This window comes from Meles meles, chromosome 9 (genome assembly GCF_922984935.1).
Source record: "Meles meles chromosome 9, mMelMel3.1 paternal haplotype, whole genome shotgun sequence".
NCBI lineage: Eukaryota > Metazoa > Chordata > Mammalia > Carnivora > Mustelidae > Meles > Meles meles.
The window spans coordinates 73063993-73070008 of record NC_060074.1 but is presented as its reverse complement, the minus strand read 5'-3'; the positions used below and the strand labels follow the sequence as shown (position 1 = coordinate 73070008).

Below are 6016 nucleotides of genomic sequence, written 5' to 3'. Positions count from 1 at the left end.
TAAACAGGGCTGTCCACCCAGCACTAATCCCAACCACGGGAAAAATACATTTCTCTTTTTTTAAGAGAAAGATGGGAGAAGGGCATTTTTAGTGCAGGTTGTGGTTCTTTATGACACAAACTGCTCAGCCCAAGGGAATGGAAATGGATGAAGCATATACAGTCAGATAATGAATGGAGTTGGGGCGAAAAACTGTAAAAGAAACTGCTTGATTTTATTTTTCTATCTACAATGATGTTTGTTTTTACAGCGGTCAGCTGTGCTGTTCTCACTGACATTGAGCATTTGCGGAAAGAGAGCAGTCAGCCCTCTGTGATATCGAAGTGGGTATAATAAGATTTAGTATTATTAATTTATTTGCAAAATAAAATTTCAATTAGATACTAATTGCATGAATTTCTAGGACCACCATTTATTAGACGAGGGAAGTCAAACTACTACATTTGCTGGTCCCCTGGTAGAACTAAGGAGACATTACTTTCATCCTCAAGGAGAGTATGTTGGCTGGATTATTAATGGAGAGGGGAGAGAAGACAGATTGAGTGGCAGACAATCCTGTCTGGCCCCAGCTTGTCACTTTCAGACATACGCCGAGTAGTTGCACCTCCCTGGCCTTCCTGATTGCTGTGCTGGAAAGGTCCCAGATGTATTGTGAATGAGGCCTATGGTAACTGAGGTCCCGAGCTGCTTATCAGTCCAGACCTCAGCAAGAGCAACGTGGGGGCTCTGTTGAGCAGGCCCCATATTCCCTACCAATGGCTAAAACCATCGTGATGCACCAAGCACTGCCAAGAATGTGCTCTTGGCTACCTACCTCAGCTCTCTGCCACAGGGCTCAGTGCTGCCTACTGTGGGCAAAAGGGCTGCAGAGATGCCGGAGATTTCCTGTTGCAGCAGCCCGCGGAACAGGAGGGATTCCCGCGAGGCAAAGTGCAGAAGGTAGCCCTGCCTCTCTTTCTTCACATATCCTGGTTACTTAGGTGCACTTGCACAGGTCTGCCCTTTTAGTGGCGTTCACACAGGGTGCCGGGCGAGGGCTTGAGCGCTGTGTGCACATTCCGCACGTTCAAGCCCCTTGCTCTTCAAATACTTGGAATGGAGAAGTTTGACTGGATTTGAAATTCATTTCCGTTATCACAAGAAATTTCAACATCTACGTCGGTCAAAGAAAATAAAAAAGAAGAACTCTTAGATTCCTTAAAGATAATTTCTACTGTTGTAAATTTTTGAATGGCTGTAAAAAATGGCTTTAAATTTTTTATCACCTACTTGTGTGAACAAAGTTTCTCATCAATGGTGACTATCAAGAATTTGAAGAGATCATTAAAAAGACTTGATCAGGACTTGCTTGTAGCCATTTCAGACATAAAACTTGGTATAAAACTGTTATGTGCATGGAAGCAAGCTCAACTTTCTTATTAACATTTTTGGAAAAGATTTTATTTTGAGATTTTATATGAATTTAATATTCAATATCCATCTTGAATGCTCTGTATTTTAATTTTATTATCATAGTAATAGAATACTTTTAAAAATTGTGATCAGTGTTTTCACCTAGCCTGTACTGGTGTCCTCAAATCCCCAGTTCATTCCAGCACAGTGTACAAATATTATATCATGTCTTAGCTTCAAGTAGAGGTCAGAACACTCGGATGTTAATGCTCGTTAGCTGCTTTCTTTGACCAAATCACATGAGCAACGTGGGCCTCATTTCCCCTATCTGTAAAATAACTGGATTGGGTGAAATTATTTCTAAGGTTTCCACCAATTGCCAATTGCTGAGTTATTTTTAATGATCTGTCTACTTGTAGGGTCATGTCTAGGCTCTCTTTCTCATATAGGATACATCTTAGTAATTGGTCAGTGGTTTTTCAATAACTTTAGTACCAAATGGTCTTGCTACAAACCAAAGGAATTTGTAGGCATTACACAGATAATGGAATTAGGTATTAGTTTGTGACCAAAACATTTATTAGAAAGGAAAATTGAGCCAATGCCTTGACTCCAAAGAACTCAAGGTGCTATGCTAAGGCCACAAGCCTATTTGTTCGAGTTAAAATTTCTGCAAGCATTTGCCTTGTTCCTTTAAGTTTAGGAACACAGCACAATTTGAAGCAAGCCATAATATGATATGACATGACATGATGTGCTGTGATAGGAGTGCAAGCTCCGTTGGTGTTCAGAAGGTACTGCTGATATGGACTATGCCCATGTCAATCCCTTTTACATCCCAATAATACTGCCCATTTACTTCTAAGCCATCTCTCTGTCTCAGATTGAGAGTGAGGCTGAGGATCTGAAAGACAATCACTAGTGGTTAGTCAACTTGCTCTGAGCTAGAATTCTACCTTACTTGCCTTCTCCTCCCCAATTCCCTGCCCCTTTATGAGCAGACCCAGGTAATAATAATAATAATAATAATAAATAAGCCAGATACCTTCAGCATTCAAAGCCAGATAAAAACCCAACAGTAGACCTTAAAATTCACATAGTTTAGGAAGAAGTCTGGAAAAGTACATTGCTGGATATCAGAAAAATTTGAAGCATGGAAGCATCCATTTCAAAGGAAAGGACTCAAAGAATAACTGAGCATGTGTATATGATCACACATGGACAGCTCTGCACAGACCATCGACTATGTCAGTGCATGACCTTAAATGCTCATAGGCACTCCTAGAATTAGAAGTATGTGCATCTTGGAGAAGTCTGAGTAAGAGAGAAAGTAGTAGGCATGTCTCACGATGCCTTATACTCCTTTCTGAGCTGTGTATCCAGTCTTTCAGGGAAGATCGAACATCAAAAGCTATGTGAAGAAATGATCTAACACTGTCAGCTCATTTGTTCTGTGGATTAGTGTCAGCATCACACAAAACAGGTACTCCATGGTGGAAGCCCGAGTTCAGGGTTTGGTCTTTGGGTGAAGTGAGGCCTTAAAAACAATGGGGTCTCGGGTTCCAGCAAGAACTCAAGTTGCATAAATGGAGCATTTAGTAAAGATGAAAGACACCATAGAACACTGTCTGTAAAATTATATTGTATAATGTCTGTAAAAATATATTGTAAGCCTCTAGGAAGGAAACCCCATTTATTTATTTATTTATTTATTTAGATTTTATTTATTTATTTGATAGAGAGAGATCACAAGTAGGCAGAGAGGCAGGCAGAGAGAGTGAGAGGGAAGCAGGCTCCCCGCCAAGCAGAGAACCCGATGCGGGACTCGATCCCAGGACCTTGAGATCATGACCTGAGCCGAAGGCAGAGGCTTAAACCACTGAGCCACCCAGGTGCCCCAGGAAACCCCATTTATTAAGCACATATGTAGGGCACTGTGGTACGTACTTTCACATCCTTTGAGTGAACTGTTACCATAGTACCATTCCCGTTCTAATTGGTGAGGAAATAGGACCAATGGAAAGGTTACAACATTTGTTACAAAATTTGTTGTTGACTGTAGACATACCCGTGATGGGTGAGTCTGTTTCTTGGCCTAATTGAGGGGATATTCTCGAACATCACAGTATCTTCCGTATTGGCTCCATGGCATACCGCCATTACAGCCATGTTCCTTAAAATCTTGAGGATATTCATCTTAGTATTTCTGATCTAAATTCAGTCACCCAAGTATGAGGCACTTTAAATGTTTCCCAGGCATTTATTTGAAAGGGAAATATTTCTTAATGAGTTCTACCAGAAAGCCAAGAGCAATTCTCTATAGGGTTGGGGGTACCTCAGTGATGGGGGTATATCCTCTGGGTTCCGGAGCTGCCAAGGGGACCACACTGCTACAATACTTTTTTCCTTCCACTTTTTTGTCTGCATACTCCTTGATTGACTCTTCATGTGATGATTTTGGGATATTTATTGTAGGAGGAGTCGAAAGATAATTCAGTCTTTCCTCTAACAAGATTGATCAGAATTTGAATGTGTACTAATGAAGGTTAGAAAAGTTACTTTCAGCTTCAAAACTTGCTACTACAAATGGTCTACCTGTGAATTTCTACCGTATTACATTCCAAGAACAGGGGATGCTCCAAAGAGAAAGTAAGGTCCTGAAAATGAGCCTTCTAGTTCATAATGTGGCCAGAGCTGACCAGAGGCAGAGTCATAGCATAGCTCGAGAAGCTGGAAATTCAAGGTCTTTTCCAAGGCACAGGTGCCGCCTGCAGGAGAAAGCCATCACTTGAGCTAGGAGACAAAGAGCATTGCCTCAGCCTGGAGGCCTCACTGCCCTTGCCTGTGGTGGTCCTGGAGCTGCTGGTGGGGCTGGCACGCTGGGCACAATCTCTCCGTCCTCCTGGTCCTTAACGACAACTTCTTCTGGTGGGCCACCTTGAGCCTCCTGGCCCAGCTTTGCCTTCAACGAGAAGTAACTGAAGCAAGGACTGCTCGTTACCACCTTTAACCTGGTCTTTATGGCCACCTGGCATCCCGACCTCTGTTCTCGGGTCAGGCCTGATGAAGAAGAGGGAAGGGAGGACTTGGAGCTGGAAAGTGGGGAGGAGGACTTCCCGGCTTGATCAAGTCTCTAAAAGCTGTGGCCTGCAGTTAGAAACACCTCCCAAGCACAAAACTGCAGAGAAATTTACATATATGGCATTGCCATAAAAGGCTGAAGCAAAGAGTCCCTTTCTAAAACCATCAATAATAAACACATTTTACACTTGATCTTAGCCAAAAGGCCGAGAAGCGATAATAATAAACACATTTTAATCAATCATGCTGGAGGAAAGAAAGACTGAATTACTTGTCTATCCTTTCTCTAGGAAGCATTACAAAATCGTTATTATAAAGAGGCAATCAAAGAGTATGAAGGCAAGAAATGTAGGGAAAACAGCATTACAGAACTGTATCAGTTCTAATAAACCAATAAAAATATTTTTCTGTTTTCAAGTTATTTTTCTGGATCTTTTGGAAATTTATGGTATTCATCAGTGTTATAAAATTTCAGATTTGATGCAATTTCTTTAGCTGTTCAAATTAATTTTTCCTATCATACCTGGTTTTACATTCATCTTTTAAAATTCTTTTTCTTAAAGAAGGCCCCCTAAGATGAAGCTTCAGGTGCCACCAACTAGGATCGGTCCCTTCTTTTCACTTCTATTAAGACCCAGAAGGGATGCCCAGCGTCCCTGTGTCCTCAAGGCTAGTGTCTCTGCCAATAAGGATATAAGGTGCCTGGTAGGGTTTCATAGAAGGGACATGGATCAGAGTGGGATTTGAGTTCTATTTCTGGATTAAGCCTTGTTCTAATTATGCGCCCCTGGGGGCAACACTGTAGTGCCCTGTGTAGTGCCCTATGTAGAAGAAGGCATCCAATGAAAAGGAAAAAACTATTGCTACCATGCTTTTTCCTCGGGCAAGCAGCAAACTGAGCTTACCTGTAGCATCTTGGTGAAGCTTTCCATCTAAAGATGCTGTACCCACATCACCTTTGAGACCAGTTGAAAACTGTCACATGTCTTTTTCCGAATTTCCCCATGTGGAGTTGGTGATTGTGGTGACTTTCCTTTTTTTCCTTTTCTTTTGTTATATATGGAAGAAGTAGAAACACTCATTTCTCCAGTTTCCACTTCTCGATATTTTTACCTTACTCAACCCATCTTCCTCTGCGTCCTCATTAGCCTCCCACCCAGTCAATATCCCAGATAATGACGGCCGTCCATTATCCTCTTCCAGGTCTTCCAGAGACCTGTGAACATCCTAGAATCAGGCTGATATTCCCCTCCCCCAGACAGAGCAAGAGATGAGGGGAGCTGGACAGAGGGCGGCCTTGTTCACGTTTGGGGAGGTCCGCTAGCAAACAAGTCCACAGTGCTTTGTGCTCCCTGCTGGTCACCCAGTGGGATAACCTGCGCCCCTCTGGTTCCTGAAGAGGAAACCCTTGACCTGTATTCTCTTCCTTGTCACATGCTTACCCCATCCCAAGGTACTTTGGGCTTCTGAAATGTGCAGAACATGAGTAAATGAAAACAGGGAAATAATCCGTAAGGTCAGTGGCTCATCAGCCACACTTAAA

At 42.3% G+C, this 6016-nt stretch overlaps 1 pseudogene; it reads right to left on the bottom strand.

Annotated features, from left to right (window-relative positions):
- Positions 1-4544: 4544 nt before the first annotated feature.
- LOC123951316 lies at positions 4545-4691 on the bottom strand (annotated as a pseudogene).
- Between the last annotated feature and the right edge of the window lie 1325 nt (positions 4692-6016).